Raw genomic sequence first — 20,987 nt, 5'->3', positions numbered from 1 at the left:
TGGATTAAAGGGTCTATTCATTATGTTAATTATCAGGGTCCAAGCCGCAAGTGCTGGAGCAATTCATCATTGCTTCGGTGCGGAGACAGCTGTTTCCCCGAATGGCTTTACTGCTCCTTTCGGAGCAGTGAAACTTAGCACTGCCGAGTCAACTCGGCATGCTAATGCGCCTGCATGACCTAAAGATCACACAGGCGCACAAAGCCCCAACGTCCAGTGGAAGGAGCTGGACAGGGACTCCTTCCCATAGCAAACACTATCAGATGTTGGCGAATGTTTCCACATCAAGCTCCGAAAATATTGTATTTCCAGACCTTGATGAATTATATATGTGTACGGGGACAGTGGACCACATCGGAAGTGAAAGGTAAGCTGGAGATATGCCGGCCGACGGAAGCCCGAGCCGGGACTAAAGTTAGTTGTTGAAATCCCGACGCCCATCTTTATCCCTACGCCGAAATCCTGACAGCCGGCATCCCGAACGAAGGTAAGCGGGGCTTGTTAGGTCTTAGCCGCAGGGGAGGGAGGGTTAGGTTTAGGAACCGTCAGGGGGAGATTAGGGTTAGGCATCCCCCAGGGATGGTTAGGCTACTGGGAGGGTGGGTTAGGGTTACGCACCACCTGGGGAGGGAGGGGGGGAGGTTAAGGTTAGGCACACCCCCGGGAAGGTTATTTTTAGGGTACGGCAAGGGAGGGTTAGGGACCACCGGGGGAAGGTTAGTATTAAGGGAGGGTAGAGGGGTAAGGATAGCATATTTACCACCCCTGTCGGGATCTTCATCCATCGGGATGCTGCTGTCGGGATTTGAACCAGCGGCTATTCATACCCGTCCCCTCTGGCATTACCTTTTTGATGAATGGCCCCAAAACTTAATTTCTACAAAAGAGGGTGAAAATTAAGTGATAATGTATAGACCCCTGAGTAATGAATTGGTAAACGAGAGGTACGGGGGAGTGTTTCTTTTTGTTTTAATAAAATACTTATAAATTCTGTGTATGTCCTGTTTTTATTTTAATATTTAATATTTTTTACAGGCGAACTACAAGTGGCAGTGATCCTTTGATGCCCGGTCATGCTGGCACTTGTTCTCCAAGTACTATCTTGCCCTGGTAGCAGGTGGCTACAGGTGTCAGCGATCCCTTGATGTTCACTCATGCTGTTACTTGTGGTTCTCCAAGTACTATCATGCACTGGCAGCCTTGCTGGGACCAGTAGACCACCTGTAAAAAAACAATATTATTTATACTATTAACCATTATCCCGGTACCCAAAGCCCTTGGGGTCGGAAGAAGAGAATTAGTGCTATTGGCACTAGGGGCTCGATTCAGACCCGCTTGCTAGATGTGTTCACACGCTAGATGCGTATGCAAATTTTGGCAAGGCAAGAGATCGTATGTTAAAGCATTAGCACGCCCACTATGTCTTGGCGTGCGATCGCTCTGTGTATGCAGACGCCCACCAGTCTGTCTTAAGACGCCCACTTGCGTACGTCATCTCCAGGATGTGTATGCAACCATCGGTACATCGAATACCATCGGAAGCAAACGCAGCGCTTGTGGTTGACTATACCCTACCGCAAGCACTGCAAGCTGTTCAGTCTGAAATACAACCAAGTGACGTGTACTATGACGCTGCCAGTTAATTACGCACACCTCTGAAACGGCGTTACGACGATCAGGCACGCATGCGCAAAAACCGTCTGGCTGCATGCGAACGCTTCCTAGCGAGCGCATCTGAATCGGGCCCTAGGGCCGGTTGTACCCATGAAAGTAGGGGCTGCACATTTTTTTGTGGGCCTCGCTTCTCTGGTGTTAACTGGCCTAGAGTTGGTGTAATCATAGTGTGGGAACCCCTCACTGTGGGACTACCCTCCATGGCTCCGCTAGCCTTGGTTGGTCAAGCATAGTGCTGGTAATGGAAAATTTGGGGGGAGCCCACACTCTTTGTCCCCCCGAACCCCAGACTTTCAATACCAGACTAGGCAGAAGCGTTAGTGCGAAGAGGGAGCACCCTGTGTGTGTGGGTTTTTTTTATTATTATTAGCGGGTTTGCCAAGTCAGTCTGAAACTGGCACCTTATGCAAACTCTCTAGAAACTCACTGTGGGTTCCAGAGAGTTTACTCTATCTGGAAACTTCCAAACTATTACATTTGCCACCTTTTTACTCAACAGACTCCACCGCCAAATACACCCACACACAAACATTTAGAACGTCTTGAGAATTGCCAAGGCAAGTCTTTACTTTGCTTCATCTCCATGGATCCAGGATCATTGAACATGTCTTTCCCAATCCTATCTCACTATCAGCCATTGGGGCCGATTCTGATTGGCTGTAGTTACGGGCACCCACAGGAGTCTTATCTACTTATCTACCTTATGCTACCGCGAGTATCCATTGGACTAATGCGTGGGTTCGGGCATGTGCAAGCGGAAACCCGTGTGGCTCATTAATTTTACGCTGGCTGCCGCAGCCATCATCAATAATATCTGCTAGGTGTAAGAGAAACGTGTGAAATAAGCTTCCCTTCCCGTACACATGACTCAGAATCACACAGAGCTTTTGATACATGCCCACAACCAGGGCCGTAGGGAGTGCGGCATGGCCAATGCTGTTATACAGGGCGAGATGACCTGTGGGCGGAACACGCCATGCTCATACGCTGCCACAATCACTATTGCCGGGCACTCATTGCGATGCATGCTACCACTGGCCTAACTACCGTAGGTACGACTGCTATGGGGTACGAGTCTCCTCTGAGGCCCAGCCCTCCCCCTTGCACCTATGGTCTGCATTAGAGGAGGGGGTTCATTAGACAGGGGTCTCCATTAGGAGTGGGGGGTAATTAGACAAGGGCCTGCCTTAGGGAGGGTGTGGTACGATTTGTTGACAGTGATAATGTCGACAGTCATCAGAACGATATGAGAATGTCAACATGGATAAACAATTGACATGCAGCATGTCGACATTCATCAAAAGTACCCGGAATGATATGTCAACATGATCAACTGTCTATAAACCATTCCTGATGGTCTAGTGGTCTCTTACCTTCTCCCAGCGGCTTCAGAGTGGCTGCCGTGTGCCGGCGGTCATGTGAATTCTGAGAAACTGCTGATTTTTGTAAATATTTCCCCTCTATCTCAAACCCTAACCCTCCCCCTAGAGCCTAACCCTAACCTCCCCCGAAGCCTAACCTTAATCGTTAGCATCCTCAGAATGTCGACATTTCACATTGGTACATGGTCACTGTTGAGCATGTGACCATGTTGACATTCCAAGAATGTCGGCATGGTGATGACGACAGTCCGACCAGGTCATCATTTGAATGTTGGCGTTGTAGTGTCGACATTTCAATATCGACATGGTAACTGGCAACTATGTCACCGGATACCCATAGGGATTGGGGGTCATTAGACAATTATGGGTGGGATTCATTAGCCATGCATGGTCGGTACAATACAATTTTTAAATGGGTTAGGTCTAGACTAGAGAGCTCTAATGGACCTGTGACGTCACACCCACGTGACCCGGCATCAAAGGGGGAGGGGCGGGGATGCTAACGGGGGACCAAAAGTGTCCCCTCGCGGGCTTGCTGCACTTCGGGCACGGTGGCTCGCTACGCTCGCCACAAATATTTATCCCCCCTTTATGCCCATGTGGATGGTAACACAGGAGCTGTCCAGCCTCCAGCAGCGGTCACGTGGTTGATACATCACAGAGGTCCTTTCTCCACATAGGATCTAGCATCAACCTTTTTAAATGGTCTGTACCAACAGGGCTGTAAGGAGGGCTGTGTGGTGGATCCCACCATGCTCACCAGCCACTAATCTCTGCCAATTGCTGAAGAGATGTTTTGTCCAATTGTCACAAACCATGTTGACAGGGCAGGAAGGGGTTGTGACTTCTGTTGTCAGGGGAAATGTCCGAACTCCGGAGCTGGCTGTGCGTGTGCTAGGTGATAAGGAGGTTGTGGTGGGCGCCCGGCTGCTGAGGAATCGTAATCGCGAAGGTAATGCTAGCATGTCAAGGGGTGGATGCCGATGTCCTAATGAAAGTATAGGAGAATGGAAATAAAAAGCAGCTGGACAGGAGGTATGTCATGATGTTTCCCACATTGCCGACGACATTGTCTCGTGTGAGGAACCATGGGAGTCAGACTGTGAAGCCCACCCATAGCCAGGCCGCCGCCAGTACTTGCAGGGACACAACAGAGCAGCTGTCACTGCAATGTCACGGAATAGATGCTGTACAGAACCGCACGGTATCTACACCTGGGGGCAGCCCAGCAACTCCGGGATTGCTGGGCACACCCCCCAAAGTGATGAAAATGGGGGAGTGACGGGAGGCCACTTCCTTCTCCCCAAGGCCAGCATAATATCCATAATTGAAGAATGCCGGTGCTCAGTGTCACAACCCTGTCTAGTTGTCACCTTTTTGCCTTGAGACTTACCCCGTCAGCTGTCCCATGGATCTGTGTTTGTAGTTCTCCTGGGAGATCTGCTCTGACTTCTCTATGCATTCCTGTCACAGTAATTACTGCACCTGGTCTCTCCTGTCTGTGAGCACTGCTAGCCCTGATTGGAGTCGCAGGTGTGGTTCTGATTCTCAGAGCTGCAGAGATGAATTCTCCCTCTGCATGTTGTGCCTTCCACCACTCAGAATGCTACTGCCAGACCACCTGTCCATATCCACCAATTGCTGCCAGACCCAGGGTATATGTTTCCTTCCCTGATAGCATTCTGGGCTGAACATCTCGTCTTCCCGTGGTATATGGTTCATGCTGTTTCTGCATTTCAAGTGTATCCCTGAAACCTGCTACAGCAACCCCCGATGCTTCCAGAAAACCTGCTACAGTAATACCTGGCATCCAGTCATCCTGTTACAGCAATAGATGGCCTGTGCTCTGCTGCTAGTCCTACTCCTGGTTGGTCCCTGGCACTCTGTAAACCTGCATCGTGTCACCCTGCCTTGCTTCCTGCTGTGGATCAACTCCTGCTCCTTTTACCTACCTACTCCCTCCCTGAACCTAAAATTCCCAAACCTACCCATTCCTTCCTGAAACCTGTTATTCCCAATTATCCAATCCAGCCTGCACCTGAGTTCCAACCTTGTCACAGCATTTCCGGATCACCCTGTTTAACCCTCGTCTCAGCATTACCTGATTTCCCTTCAGCCATTGTCACGTTATTCCAGTACCACAGTCAAGTTCCAAGCTCATCAGTTCTATCCACGTAGCCACCCAGCTACCAGCGTCTACCCACGGCTATCCAGCCACTCCACATAGCCACCCAGCTACCAGTGTCTACCCACGGCTATCCAGCCGCTCCATGTAGCTACCCAGCTACCAGCATCTACCCACGGCTATCCAGCCGCTCCACGTAGCCACCCAGCTACCAGCATCTACCCACGGCTAACCGGCCGCTCCACATAGCCACCCAGATACCAGCGTCCACCCACGGCTATCCTGCCGCTCCACGCAGCTACCCAGATACCAGCGTTTACCCACGGCTATCCAGCCGCTCCACGTAGTCACCCAGCTACCAACGTCTACCCACGGCTTCCCAAGCCACAACAAGTAGCTTCCACGCTACCATCCGTCTGCAAGCCCATCTACTAGTAACCCGACCAGCTCAGTCAGCCTACCTGCCAGTCCCAGTCCGGTCCCTCCAAGTTCCTTCTGGTCACATTCCAACGTCTCAAGTTTCCAGTTCCAGTCACTCTTCACCAAAGGCAGTTCTCACTGCTACCCACTTCTTATAATAAAAGAGCTATTCATCTACATCATCTGTGTTTCCAGTCATGCCGGCCTCCATTGAAACCCGATCACCACCTGAGACAGGTAACTCGCAGACACCAATTGTGACACTCAGTAGCAGGTACTACAGAGTGGTGGGCCCAGGTGCAAGAATATGCTTTGGACCCCCCTATGCAGTGCCCCTAGTAGTGCCTCTTATACAGTTCCCCCAGAAGTGGTCCCCCCCAGGGGCATCTTAAGAGAGGAGGGGGCCCGTTTATATTCCCCGTGCCGGGCCCCCTCCTCTCTCCTCGGCGGTCGGCAGCCGACTGACGTGGCTGGCCAGCCACCGCAGAGTCAGTAGACTCTGGGCACTAGAGTGTGCCCAGAGTCTACTGCGCATGCGCAGAATACCGGAAAGATGGCCACGGCAGCCATTTTCCAGCACTGACACCCGATGCGGGACCACGGACAGGTGAGTATTAGATAATATGGGTGCGGGGCCTCTCTGGACCCGGGGGCCCGTGTGCACCGCACATCCTGCACCCATTATACATACGTCCCCTGGTCCCCCTTAAGCAGTGCCCCCAGTAGTAGTCCCCACCTATGCAGTGCACCCAGAAGTCGCTCCTATGCAATGTCCCCAGTAGTAGTCCCCCCCCCCTATACAGTGCCCCCAGTAGTAGTCCCCCCCCTATACAGTGCCCCCAGTAGTAGTCCCCCCTATGCAGTGCCCCCAGTAGTAGTCCCCCCTATGCAGTGCCCCCAGTAGTAATCCCCCTATACAGTGCCCCAGCAGTAGTCCCCCCCTATGCAGTGCCCCCAGTAGTAATCCCCCCCTATGCATTGCCCCAGTAGTAGTCCCCCATATCCAGTGCCCCCAGTAGTGGTCCCCCCTATACAGAGCACCTAGTAGCGGCCACCACCCATACAGTGCCCCCTGTAGCGCCCCTCTATGCTGTGCCAGTTCCCATGCCCCCTTACACACACACAAAAACAAAACACAACTTACCTGAATCCTCGCTCCTGCCGCTGTCCGCTCCTCCTGGCCCGCTCTTCTGCACTATGGGAGAGACATCATGACGTCTCTCCCATCACCCGCTGTGTGTTTGTTACTCCGTAGTGCTGACCACTCTCACTGTGGGCTGCACTACACTTGTGGGGCCCAGGGGACACTAGCGGCTGGTGCAGTGGCGACTATGGGCCCCTGCACCACAGCGAGCCCCAGTGCAAACCACCAGCTGCACCGCCACTGATCTTTCTGACACAGGGCACCAAAATGTCTAGCTACGGTGCTGCTCATGCCACTCCCACAAGTCATGGTGGTTATATGCAACCACATGGTCATCTCTCAGATCCCGTCCCGAAACACCCTATTTAACAGAAACGCAGATCCGGGTAAGTCGCGTCTGACATACACAAAGCTACGTTAATGTGCCTCTGCACATGCCCTGTATGTAAAAACTCACCATTTGCATCTGTGAAGAGAGATCTGTCAGACTCACAATTCCAGAGCCACATTTTCATTACGCCACTCACATCTGCTGTTTCTAGGACTTTTTGATCCCATCTCAAGTCATTCATTCCCATAATGCACACTTCACTACCATCTATACCAAGCACATGTTTAGAATGGACAGGCACTTCAACAAAATTGCCCCATTTGTCTGATGACAGGAGACCAAATTCAGCATATCACTCCCGAAGCAGAAACCGATACTCCCATTTATTTATATCTGTACTCAGACACTAATAGACTTGTGCTACTACATAATATCAGTACTGTAACATATTCTATAACCTGTGCATTCTCTTCTTTATTGTTCCCTATATCAGTGATTCCCCTTCCGTGTGGCTGGATTTAGGTTCTAGACAAGTACTTACAGCAGGCTTGTCTACCCTCCCGATTTGGCCGGGAGCCTCCCGATTTTCGGGTGCTGCTCCCGGCCCTCCGGAAAGGCAGACAAGCCTCCCAGAAGCCGGCATCCCTCCCTAGCCTCGACAGAGTTAATATCAAAATCCCTGCAGAGGGGGGGGGGCCCGGTGACGCGATTCGCGCTGAATTGCATCATCCTAACCCCGCCCCCTGCTTCACAATGGCAAAAATAACGGCATTGTAAAGAGGGGCGGGGCTACGATCACGCAATAATTTGGCTCCACCCCCAAATGTGATGTCATGGCCGGGCACGCCCCCCGCTGTTAGCCGACAATCAGCTCGCTCCCGGACGGAGGGAACTGATTGTCGGCAAGCATGACTTACAGCAGGTATGATAGGCAGGGGCGTCGCGTCTTATGAGGGGATGAGGCCCGTGTGCAGTATCCGAGCGTTACCCCTCCTCCCCTCGTGCTAGTGTATGCTCAGTGCAGACTCTGGTACTGTGCCTTAGTCTTATGTGCATGCACATATCCCAGGAGCTGGTGCCGTATTCTTCAGAGGCAGCCACAGCAGTTGTAGAAAGTTAATTTATTGAATGGGTGCCTGGTATGCAGCATGGACCCCCCTGGACCAAGGTTTCCGTGTGAAAAGCTCATGCGTATGTGATCACTTACTTTTATACATCGAATAGCAGCTATAAGAAATAATTATTGGGTGAAATATCCAGTAACACAGGTTAACAAAAATGTTGTCACAGAGAACATCAGCTAGTATAATATATGTATTTTCTATGTGGATTTAAAAAATTGTCTTAGTTGTCTTAGAAAAAAAGAGAATAGGTTGCGCTTATCACACAGTACCGCACTCAAGGGATAAACAATCTATTTTAATAATAAAAAAGTTCACATAACAATGAATAAAAATATACACATGTATTTAAAACATCACATATCATTATAATGACTGTAAAATACCACTGGCAAACACATGGAGAGTATATGAGGGATGATATATATGCATATACACATCTGAAATTGCTATAATAGTGTGGAACGTATCCAATATGGAGATGAATGCAATATAGGGTATAGGGCCGTATTCAATTAGGTGCGAAAAGCTATGCGAAAACTTTCCTCCATATTCAATTCCAGAGACTATTCTCCGGTGCAAAAACTTAATGCATTGGAACCTGCGAAAAAGTTTCGCCTAGGAATAGGTGTCGAAAAAAAGTGCAGAATTGGGGTTTTGGGGTGCAAACCTCGGAAAACCCCCTGCAACCTTGGGACAGTCCCCCAAAGGTAAACTGCGTTAAAAAAAAAAAAGTTTAAAAAATACTTTCACCCCAAATAAGTACTTTCATTTTGGGGTTGAAAAAGACCAAAGTTGGGGGACAAACTTAAAAAACTAGCGAAATAGGCTCCAGGGAAACCCCCAAGTATGCCCCAGGTGTTTTTTAAGCTTGCAGGTGGTTGCGGTAGGTGGATTTTTAAAGTTTTTTAAAACTTCACTTTAGCAACTTTAAAATATGCTAGCACCCGTTTTCCTGTACCCCAAATTTGCTGGGACTACTTATTTAAAAAAAAAAAAAAAAAAACTGCTAAATGCTATTCTTCATCACTTATGCAAAGAAGCTAAATAGAAGCTATTGAGATCATTTTCCCCCGTCGGGATTTAGACCGGCGGCATCCTGACCGCCGGTCTGCTAACTACATTCCCTCTGTGGGCCTAATTCAGATTTGGACGCAAACATAACTGCAAAATGCATCTGGAAAGAGAACAGGCGGAGTGATTAATATTGTGTCTCTTGTAAACATAGAACTCCGTCGACATCTCACGTTCCAGGAAGCATCTGAGAAATATCCGGTATTAGCTGGACACCCAATGGCATTCCTCTTAGCCCAACATTATACCAGCTTAGTTATTAGATGTTTCTCCCCGAACGATTGGGATAACTCGCTTGACAAGTTGCTTCAGCAACAGCCTTCCAGCAGAGGGGCAAATTCTCTAGTCTAGACTCCAGGTTCCCCTGGACCATGCTAAAGCTCAAAGTAGCCTTATGGTTTTGTCTTCTCAAATCCCAGGTTTACAAATTGAAGATTTACTTAAAGCCCACCTAAGATCGTGTAAGTCATTATCCTCTGTATTGTACACAGAGATGTTCCTCAACATACTCCACAGAACATACCTCTCTGACTGACCTTTCCACTTCGCATTTGTGTTTTAAATGTAGCGCACCTCAGGCGAACCTACGGCACTGCCTTTGGGAGTGTTCCATGATCCGCCAGTTCTGGTTACATATTTGTATCTACTCTGTGGAACACCTAACTAATTATTTACTCCTAACACCCGAGTGGGCATTTTCCGGAATCTTTTCACAGAACCTATGTGTAACTAGAGGATGTAAGAAACTATTGCTGACAGTGAGTGCAACAGCATGTAAAGCCATTCTACAAATCTGGTTGCATACCGACCGCCCCTCAGTAGGCCTTTTCAAAGCCAAGCTCTTTTATCTCTTTAGAATGGAATGAGTGGAAACCACACTGGAAAGAGAGGCAAAAGTAGAAAAATTCTTTGAAGTATGGGAGAGCTATATAGCGACGCTCTCTGCAGCCATTAAATCCCCAATTCATAGTTCATTTTCATAATACAACACGGTATATGCTCGGTATGGTAACTAATGATCCTCAAATTGTTACATGCTTTCCCTTTTTCTATAAAATAAATAAAAAGAACATCTAAATTTGTGCAGAGGTGGGGGATGTCCCGGGATGTAAAAATTTATTCATGAGGGGGCAACATTTATTATTTTATTATGTGGGCCCCATTTATAGAGCTAGAAAATTATAAATGTTGCCGCCTTCATAAATATATCCAATTAACAATTAATTAATATTGCCCCTTTGATATTTTTTTAATAATCAATATTGTTCTCTTAAGATTGCCATCCTTAAAAGTGTATTGGGAGTCCTCATCTATTGATTGGCCAAATAAATGCAGTGTTTTTGTGGCGTGTTTTTTTTTTGGGTGGTTTATATACCAGTAATGGCCATTTGTAGACCATCCGGCATTGCCAGCAGAATGGGCCATTTGTAAATCATCCGGCATTGCCAGCTTCTTTTAATCCTTCTTCCACTGCTGGGGATGGATGACCACTTGAAAACATCACCAAACCAACCATTAGTAAATGTCACAAAAAAATTTAAAAACACACAAAAGAGTTATATGTAATAGACAAAGTCCTAATTCTGTAAGCTAAAAATGAGGTTAAATCAAGCTATAGACAAGAAACTGAAATGTGAATGTAATGAAAGGGGTGGTTGGAAGATTACACTTTGTATGGTGCACTTCTAGTGGCTGATTTTGAGTTGCAGTCAATGTGGCTGTAGTTGCGGTTTGAGGGCTGAAAATGTATAAGGGCCTATACTGTAAAGGACCTGTACTGGGAACTGATTGGATCCTTCCTAGAAGAATTGCGGAAAGAAGTCCATAGGCTTCTATAGACGTTACCCACCGGGTCCAAGCTCCAAAATGTATTGTATTCCCGAGCTTAGTAAATATGAGAAATGTGGTCAAACCCCTGAAAACGGCATTTGAGGGTATGACCGCATTTCTGCCCATAGTACATCCAACCCTAAATACATAAATAATGCATAATTTTGTGAGAAAACTAGAAATACAGTTTTAATACTTACTATGCAGCTGGTCATCATCATGATGATGGGTCTATTTTTACGTCGAGGCCTGGAGCTGGCGCTCCATCCGCCCCATTGTTATTCCGGCCTTGCTTATGCTAATGCGAGAATCCATAGGGCTAATGCAGGGGTTTGTGCGCCTGCTAGCGGAAATCAATATGCCAGCCGCCACAATGGTCATAATTATTATCAGCACTTGCACCATCCCCAGGGGCGCCAAGAGGGGGGGGGGGGAGCGGGTACAAATTACCCGGGCTTGCTGCAGGGGCCAGGGTCCGGCACCGCTCCCCCTCCCCATAGGCAGCCGGAGCAGTCTCCTATGCCTATGGGGGGAGCAATCACGCTGATCGCGCCCCCCCATTGGCTGTGCGCCGGGCTAAGGAGCACACAGCGCCCCCCTCCCCAGCGTGCAGCGCCACTTTGCGACACTGAAATAAATAATTGTTTTTTTTCTAAGGGGGCGTGGCCACGCCGCCTCGATTAGGCCACGCCCCCTGTCACCTGGGCTGGCGCGACTCTCTTCGGCCTTGACTATCCCCGTGTAAGATGCAGGAGATCTATCTGGAACAGGCTTCCTCTCCCTGTACACACGACTCAGAATCACATGGAGCTTTGGATACACACCCAGGACACTCCCATAAGTCAGGGAGGATCCTTGCGCTCGCATTGTTGCTGTCCAGTTGCCATCCCGGGAAACACAATTACATAGAAGGCTAATGGGTCTGAGCTCCACACTACTCAGAATAGGACAGAGATAGGTAACAATGTGTAAATCCACATCTGCACATTCGCTGTATGCAAAAACTCACCATTTGTGTCCATGCAGAGAGATTTGAATCAGCCCCTAGTTTGCAAAGGTGTCTCTAGATACCAGGAATTAGGCATTAAGGTGTCTTGGGTGGAGCATGTAGGCAGACTGGTGACATGCCAAGGTGATTTGCCAAGGTGATTTGCAGTGCATTAGATAAATGAGGTCCTCAGTAATGTGTATTCAAAAAATATTGAATTATATTACAATTGTTTACTTAGTTTGTCTTTTCAGCTGAAACACCTATCCACACCATTCACATCAAGCACTTTCGGAACATAATTTATTTTCAAATCACATTTTTAGAGGGCAATTCAATTGTTTTCACCGTCGGCTGGTAGTGACGGGCGCCCAACAGAGCAATTCAATTGTTGCTCTGTTAGAGAGAGAACAGCCACCAGCCACAGCATTTCTTGTCGCCCTCTTCTGAGGAGGCCAGCAGAAATGTGCGATAAATCCTGGTTTTCCCATAGTTTGTACGCCCTAACCTGGACTTTAAACACGTTTAGCCATTTTACGCAGCTAGACCTGGTCTAATTACCCGCAAAGAGCATGATAATTAATAGGCGGCCAAAACAATTGAATTGCAACATTGGGCGCCCATTAATTACCGCAAGTTACAAAAACCCAATTGACTAGCTCCCTTAGAGGTTAGGAATTGTTCCTCTACCATCTTCCTGACAGCTCATATTACATAATATTAAGGGGAGCAGTGCGGGTAACCCGACCTATTTTTCCCTTGGTTTATTTGAAAAAGATTATAAACATGTAATAAATATAGTCTGTAGCACACCTAACAAGGCTGGATGCTTTTTATTCAAGACAATAACTTGAGGTGTGTGATGGATATGGCAGCGCACATGGAATGCATATAACAATACAATGCATTATTCTACTATAACACATCTAAAGTATTATAGCTGTCCTTTTTGGTTCCAATGTAAAACACGTATAAATGTCTGCATGCTCTGACTCTTTTTATTCTCACCCTGGTCCTGAGTGGGACACATCTGCGGCCACTGGGCCTGATTCAGAGCCGAACGCTCTGACCAGAGCGCTCGCTCTGAATCAGGGCCCTCCTCCATGAAAATGGAGCGTCCTCCTGGACGCTCGAATAGCTGTAGGTGACCACCCACAGCTTATATGAGCGTCCATGATGATGGTTGCGATGGTCAAGACCATCGCGACCATCGGGCTTGCGACGGAGACCCTGCGGTAGGGTCTCGTTGCCACAAGCCCTGGAGTGATTTTGGCTCTATCAAAGCCAAAATCACTCCCACTGACATCAATAGTGATGTCAGTGGGGCCGGCTTCAGACGGTAGGCGTTCCCATGGGAAATGCCTCCGTCTGGCAGCCACGCCCCTGGCACGCCCACCAAAGGGGGCGTGCTGTCACTCAACATCGACAGCACGCCCCCTTTGGTGCGAGACCCGGAGCGACGGAGAGCCCGTCGCTATCCGGGTCTCACGCATGCGCACGACGGAGCTCCCTCCGTCGTGCGCATGCGCAGTGGGGCAACATCGACCCGCTTGCGAGCGTCCTGCACTTGCGAGCAGGTCTGAATGACCCCCACTGTTCCGTACGGCCGTGGCAGCCTGCTTACTAGTTTATGCTAATGCAAGAATTCGCCTTTGTATACTAAAAACTGTTGAGGCTGCATTTGGAAGCCTATCCCGCCCACTGTCCTTACAATAGTATTAGTATCCGGATCAACCTGTATACATTAGCAAAGTCTGTGTGCATATGCCTGATCTGGCACATGTGCAGAAGAAGATTGCTTTCTTTTTTATTTATTTATCTATTACCAGTTACTTATATAGCGCACACATTTTCCGCAGAGCTTTACAGAGAATATTTTGCCACTCACATCAGTCCCTGCCCCAGTGGAGCTTACAATATACAGTCAGGTGCATAAATATTGGGACATTGACAGAATTTTCATATTTTGGCCTCTATTCACCACCACAATGGCTTTGAAATGAAACAAACAAGATGTGCTTCAACTGCAGACTTTATGATTTAATTTGAGGGTAATTACATCCAAATCAGGCGAACGGTGTAGGAATTACAATGGTTTCTATATGTGCCTCCCACTTTTTAAAGGGCCAAAAGTAATGGGACAAACAAAACAATCCTAAATCTAACTTTCACTTTTTAATACTTTGTTTCAAATCCTTTGCAGGCAATTACAGCCTGAAGTCTGGAAAGCATAGACATCACCAGACGCTGGGTTTCATCCCTGGTGATGCTCTGCCAGGCCTCTACTGCAAATGTCTTCAGTTCTTGCTTGTTCTTGGGGCATTTTCCCTTCAGTTTTGTCTTCATCAAGTGAAATGCATGCTCAATCGGATTCAGGTCAGGGGATTGACTTGGCCATTGCATAACATTCCACTTTTTAGCCTTAAAAAACTCTTTGGTTGCTTTTGCAGTATGCTTCTGGTCATTGTCCATCTGCACTGTGAAGCGCCGTCCAATGAGTTCTGAAGCATTTGACTGAATATGAGCATATAATATTGCCCGAAACACTTCAGAATTCATTCTGCTGCTTTTGTCAGCAGTCACATCATCAATAAATACAAGGGAACCAGTTCCATTGGCAGCCATACATGCCCACGCCATGACACTACCACCACCATGCTTCACTGATGAGGTGGTATGTTTTGGATCATGAGCAGTTCCTTTCCTTCTCCATACTCTTCTCGTCCCATCACTCTGGTACAAGTTGATCTTTGTCTCATCTGTCCATAGGATGTTATTCCAGAACTGTAATGGCTTTTTTAGATGTTGTTTGGCAAACTCTAATCTGGTCTTCCTGTTTTTGTGGCTCACCAATGGTTTACATCTTGTGATGAACCCTCTATATTCATGTCACAATTGGTGTCTGCGAGTTACCTGTCTCAGGTGGTGATCGGGTTTCAACGGAGGCCGGCATGACTGGAATCACAGATAATGTAGATAGCTCTATTTATAAGACTTGTGTAGCAGTGAAAACTGCCTTTGATGATAAATGACAGGAACTGGAGGGACCAGACTGGGACCGGCAGGAAGACTTGTTGAATTGAACTGATGAACTAAGAACTTGACTCTGGACTGGAACAACGTGGACTGAACTGATGAGCTTGGAACTTGACTCTGGACTGGAACAACGTGGATAGAACTGATGAGCTTGGAACTTGACTCTGGACTGGAACAACGTGACAATGGCTGAAGGAAAGTCAGGTAATGCTGAGATGAGGGCTAAACAGGGTAATCTGGAAATGCTGTGACAAGGTTGGAACTCAGGTGCAGGCTGGATAGGATAATTGGGAATAACAGGTTTCAGGAAGGAATGGGTAGGTTTGGGAATTTTAGGTTCAGGGAGGGAGTAGGTAGGTAAAAGGGGCAGGAGTTGATCCACAGCAGGAAGCAAGGCAGGGTGACACGATGCAGGTTTACAGAGTGCCAGGGACCAACCAGGAGTAGGACTGGCAGCAGAGCACAGGCCAGGTATTGCTGTAACAGGACGTCTGGATGCCAGGTATTACTGTAGCAGGTTTTCGGGATGCACCAAGGGGTTGCTGTCAGCAGGCTTACTGGATTGCCAGGTTTGGCAGTAACAGGTTTTCTGGAAGCACCGGGGGTTTCTGCCAGCAGATTTACTGGATTGCCAGGTACAGCTGAAACAGGTTTTCTGGATAGCGCCAGGGATTGCTGTAGCAGGTTTCAGGGATATACTTGAATGCAGGAACAGCATGACCCATACACCACGGGAAGACGAGATGTTCAGGCCCAGAATGCTATCAGGAGAGGATATATATACCATGGGTCTGGCAGCAATTGGTGGATACGGACAGGTGGTCTGGTAGTAGCATTCTGAGTGGTGGAAGGCACAACATGCAGAGGGAGTATTCATCTCTGCAGCTCTGAGAATCAGAACCACACCTGTGATTCCAATCATGGCTAGCAGTGCTCACAGACAGAGGAGAGGCCAGGTGCAATAATCAGAGCAAATCCTCCAGGCAAATTACACACACAGATCCATGGGGGAGCTGACAGGGGTAAGTCCCAAGGCAAAAAGTTGACAACTAGACAGGGTCGTGACAATTCACTCTTATGAAGTCTTCTCTTGATTGTTGACTTTGACACATATACACCTACCTCCTGGAGAGTGTTCTTGATTTGGCCAACTGTTGTGAAGGGGTTTTTGTTCACCAGGGAAATAATTCTTGTGTCATCCACCACAGTTGTTTTCCGTGGTCTTCCGGGTCTTTTGGTGTTGCTGAGCTCTCCGGTGTGTTCTTTCTTTTTAAGAATGTTCCAAACAGTTGATTTGGCCACACCTAATGTTTTTGCTATCTCTCTGATGGGTTTGTTTTAATTTTTCAGCCTAATGATGGCTTGCTTCACTGATAGTGACAGCTGTTTGGATCTCATATTGAGAGTCGACAGCAACTGATTCCAAATGCAAATGTCACACCTAGAATCAACTCCAGACCTTTTACCTGCTTAATTGATAATGAAATAATGAGGGTATAGCTTTGTCCATGAAATAGCTTTTGAGTTGATAGTCCCATTACTTCTAGCCCCTTAAAAAGTGGGAGGCACATATAGAAACCGTTGTAATTCCTACACCGTTCACCTGATTTGGATTTAATTACCCTCAAATTAAATCTGAAAGTCTGCAGTTAAAGCACATATTGTTTGTTTCATTTCAAAGCCATTGTGGTGGTGAATAGAGGCCAAAATATGAAAATTCTGTGAATGTCCCAATATTTATGCACCTGACTGTATGTTACCTATCACATGCTCACACACATACACACTAGGGTTAATTTTTGTTGGGAGCCAATTAACCTACCAGTATATTTTTGGCGTGTGGGAGGAAAACCGGAGTACCCAGAGGAAACCCACGCAAGCACAGGGAGAATATATAAACTCCACACAGGTAGGGCCATGGTGGGAATCGAACCCATAACCTCAGTTCTGAGGCAGTAATGCTAACCATTACACCATCTGTGTTTGACACATGCGTAGATCAGCGTGTGTTGCGTTTTGCGTGCCTCTCACAATCAGCCCCTAAAAGAGCACCTTACTAATTATCCTGATTATTGCAGCACTAATTCAGCAGCCAGAATATTATTATTGTCTTCCCTTGCATGCAGCCACTCACATGCCTCTCACATGCTACTTGTTAGGGCTTTCCATCACACACAGCCTTTCTTACAAGCTTCTCTGTCCTTTCTAGAATTCCCATCAGTGGTGGATTACGGTTACCTTGGATGCTAAGCAGCCTCTTAGAATCACAAGCTGTAGAGTGAAAAATAATTTTTTTTATGGTGAATACATATTTTAGAATATAAATCCAGTTACAGTTTGCCAAATCCTTTCTTATTTTACAGACTATGGGGTCTATTCTTCATCATCACTTCATTTCTACAAAAGTAGGTGAAAATTAAGATTTTTACCAATTTTTGTGGAAATTAAGTGCCAGGGTAATTCATCATTCTTGTAACGCAGGAGATATCACCGATATCTCCTGGTTACAATTGTCCCCCGATAATTTCCACAGCCCCCATACTATATTATGGGGATGTGGAAATTATGAAATTCATCAAGTTCTGAAAAAGTATTTTTTTTGTAACTTGACAGTTATACTGTATGCCACTCTGAGATGGCGTACAGCAGTGATTCCCAACCTCGGTCCTCAAGGCACACTAACAGTCCTGGTTTTAGTGATATCCATGGTTGAGCACAGATGGATAAATCAAAATAACTGAGATACTAATTAAATCACCTGTGCACAATTATTGCTATTCTTAAAACCTGGACTGTTAGTGTTCCTTGAGGACTGTGGTTGGAAACCCCTGGCGTACAGTGGCCCTGATTCAGAGCCGGACGCTCTGACAGAGCGCTCGCTCTGAATCAGGGCCGTCCCTCTGAATTTAAGAGCGGCCTCCTGGCCGCTTGCATAGCTGTGGGTAACCACCCAAAGCTATAGCGAGCGGCCTAAATGATGGTCGCGATGGTCACGACCATCTCGACCATCGGGCTTGCGACGAGACCCTTGTGGTAGGGTCTCGTGGCCGCAAGCCCCAGAGAGCTTCTGGCTCTAATAGAGCCGGATGCTCTCTCACTGACATCACTGGTGATGTCAGTGGGGCCGCCCACAAACGGCAGGCGTTCGCTTGGGAACGCCTCCGTCTGTGAAGCCACCCCCCGGCCACGCCTACCAAACTGGGCGAGCTGTCAATCACCATCGACAGCTCGTCCCCTTTGGTGCGAGACCCGGAGCGATAGAGCACCCCTCGCTAGCCGGGTCTTGCGCATGCGCACGCCGGAGCCGGCTCCGTCATGCGCATGCCTGGTGGGTAAACATCGACCTGGTTGCGAGCGCTGAGCGCTTGCGACCGGGTCTGAATGAGGCCCTAAGTTCCGTCTGCTAGCTAGTGCATTGACAGACTGTGCATCTTTGCAGACTCTGGGCCTGATTCAGAGCCGGTCGCTCTGACAGAGCACTCGCTCTGAATCAGGGCCGGGCTTTTTTTTTTTTTGGTGCGGCCTCTTGGCCGCTCGCATAGCTGTGGGTGATCACCGGGCTTGCGACGAGACCCTTGCGGTAGGGTCTCATTGCCGCAAGCCCTGGAGTGCTTTTGGCTCTATCAGAGCCAAAAGCACTCCCACTGACATCACTTGTGATGTCAGTGGGGCCGGCCCCAGACGGTAGACGTTCCCATGGGAACGCCTCCGTCTGGGCAGCCACGCCCCCGGCACGCCCACCAAAGGGGGCGTGCTGTCACACACCATCGACAGCACGCCCCCTTTGGTACGAGACCCATAACGACGGCTTGGCCGTCGTTATTCGGTTAGCGCGCATGCGCACGACAGAGCCGCCACCGTCGTGCGCATGCGCACTTGGCCAACATCGACCCTCTTGCGAGCGCTCAGCGCTCGTGAGCGGGTCTGAATTAGGCCCAGTATCCGATATAGCAGAGGGATTGTCACGCCTGAGTTTAGTAGTTGGTCGGAACAGGCGTGGGAGGCTGAAGAGGAGTAATATGAACTGTAGAGGATGATGTGCCTGAAGGCAAGGAGAGTAAAGTAAATGTCTTTATTGAACAACAGGTCAGAATGGGAACTGGATATATAATACTGAAGAGATGGGCAGAATCGGATTGGAACAGATGATACTGGATTGAGAGCTGGATCGGTTTAAAACAGATATTGATGAATTGAAGAACTTGATCTGTTTGAGACCAATGTTGATGAATTGCAGTGCTGGATCGGTTTGGGACTGATGATGATGAGCACAATGAATTACAGTACTGGATCGGTTTAGGACCGAATGACGATGAATTGCAGTACTGGGTCAGTTTGAAACAGATGTTGGAAGTATCGGATTGGACTGATGGCAGGAGGCTTCGGCTGGAACCGATATGGGTTAATGTTAACAAGTCTCTTAGGGGTATTCAATATGGAGCGAAAACTCAGTTTGTGTGTTTTGTCTTTTTTTAACTATTTATTTTACAGTAAAATTACAGGTGCTGCATGTCTGCTGGCACTTGTAGTTCCACAAGTGCAAAATGGCAGGCATGCTGGCACTTGTAGTTCCACTGTAAAGTACAATAGTGTGACATTATTCGGCCCCCCTATTACCCCCATACCCCCCATTCCAGGGGTATGGGATGAGCCCCAGGCTTCAGCGTAAGCCTGTGGTGCTCGGGAGAGGGGGGACCCTTTTTTGGGGGGGCCCCGACTCCCCCGAGATCACCGGCTTGCGCTGACCAACTTGGGCTGTAATGCTTTGGACCTGGAGCCTCGGTGATTGGGTCTCCGGGCTGTGGCATTACACCCCGGTCGGTTGGGTCTGGTGCTGTTCTTAAATATAGGGGGTACCCCACGTCTTTTTTGCCCCCTATATTTAAAACCAGCACTAGTCCCTGCAGCCTGGTGTTGGTTTCTAAAATACGGTGGAACCCTATACATTTTGTTCCCTGTATTTTTAGAAACCACCACTGGCTGGCAAGCCTGGGGCTGGTTTGGCATTTGGGGGGGACCTTATGTCATTTTTTTTGTAAATTTTTGCTACTTTTTTTTACAGGTTCAACAAAAACGGGAATTTTCGGGAAATATTCTAGGGACCCCCCTAAAGATGTGTAGACATGGGGGATCACTATGGGTACCCACATTTTTAATTACTGAAGGAAGTCAGGGTTTCTAATAGCCGCGGCAAGTGCATAAATGCGACTTTGAAGAAAATAATGCAGAAGAGCATTTAGAATTTTTTTGGGGGGGAAAAATAACTATGCCCAGCAAATTTTTATCTCCTGAAGCAAGTTGGGGTTTCTAGTAGCCGCGGAAGGGAAAAAGACCTGGCAAAACTATTTAAAAACCCAACTTTATTTTGCAGGCAAAAACAGGGGTACCCATAGTGATCCCCCATGTCTGGACATCTTTAGGGGGGTCCCAGGCATATTTCCCGAAAATTCCCATTTTTATTCCTTAATGGGGTCAAGGGTCATTTTTAAAAAAACGGATAATTTTTCAAATCACTACAGCAAGTGAAAAAAAAGTGCAGAATTGGTGTTTGGGGGTGCAGGCTTATAAAAAAATAGCTTGTACTTTTGGGAATGTCCCCTTAAAACTAAAATGTTCAAAAAAAATTGTTTAAAAAAAAAAAAATCAGGACACCCTAAAAAAAAATAAAAAAAAAAATTGTTGTGAAAATATATAAAAAAAGGAAAAAAAACTGCCAAACTAACAAAATTAATTCTGGTGGGGTCCCCAAGTATGTGGCAGGTGTTTTTTTCATTGAGCAAACTAGCGGCAGGGGCATTTTTGCTGAATTTTTAAAAAATAACTTTAGGGACTTAAAAATATGCTAGTACCCATTATCATGTA

The 20,987-nt window shown here is 47.6% G+C and overlaps 1 protein-coding gene across 5 annotated transcripts in view; it reads right to left on the bottom strand.

Moving 5' to 3' along the window:
* SLC24A1 (solute carrier family 24 member 1) overlaps nucleotides 1–20,987 on the bottom strand; it is a 101,045-nt gene that overhangs the window by 69,224 nt on the left and 10,834 nt on the right. The window contains exon 1 of one of the 5 annotated variants that reach the window (XM_088452882.1): nucleotides 4,450–4,521. The exons of the other annotated variants lie outside the window; for them this stretch is intronic. The gene's annotated coding sequence lies outside the window, so the exon portion shown is untranslated. Of the gene's footprint in view, nucleotides 1–4,449; nucleotides 4,522–20,987 lie in introns of those variants that run through there. 5 annotated transcript variants of the gene reach the window in all.

Source organism: Taudactylus pleione, unplaced genomic scaffold, assembly GCF_031769625.1.
Source record: "Taudactylus pleione unplaced genomic scaffold, aTauple2 ptg000556l, whole genome shotgun sequence".
NCBI classification, from domain to species: Eukaryota; Metazoa; Chordata; class Amphibia; order Anura; family Myobatrachidae; genus Taudactylus; species Taudactylus pleione.
Note: the sequence above shows the minus strand (reverse complement) of the source record. Positions and strands in the feature narration are given on the sequence as shown.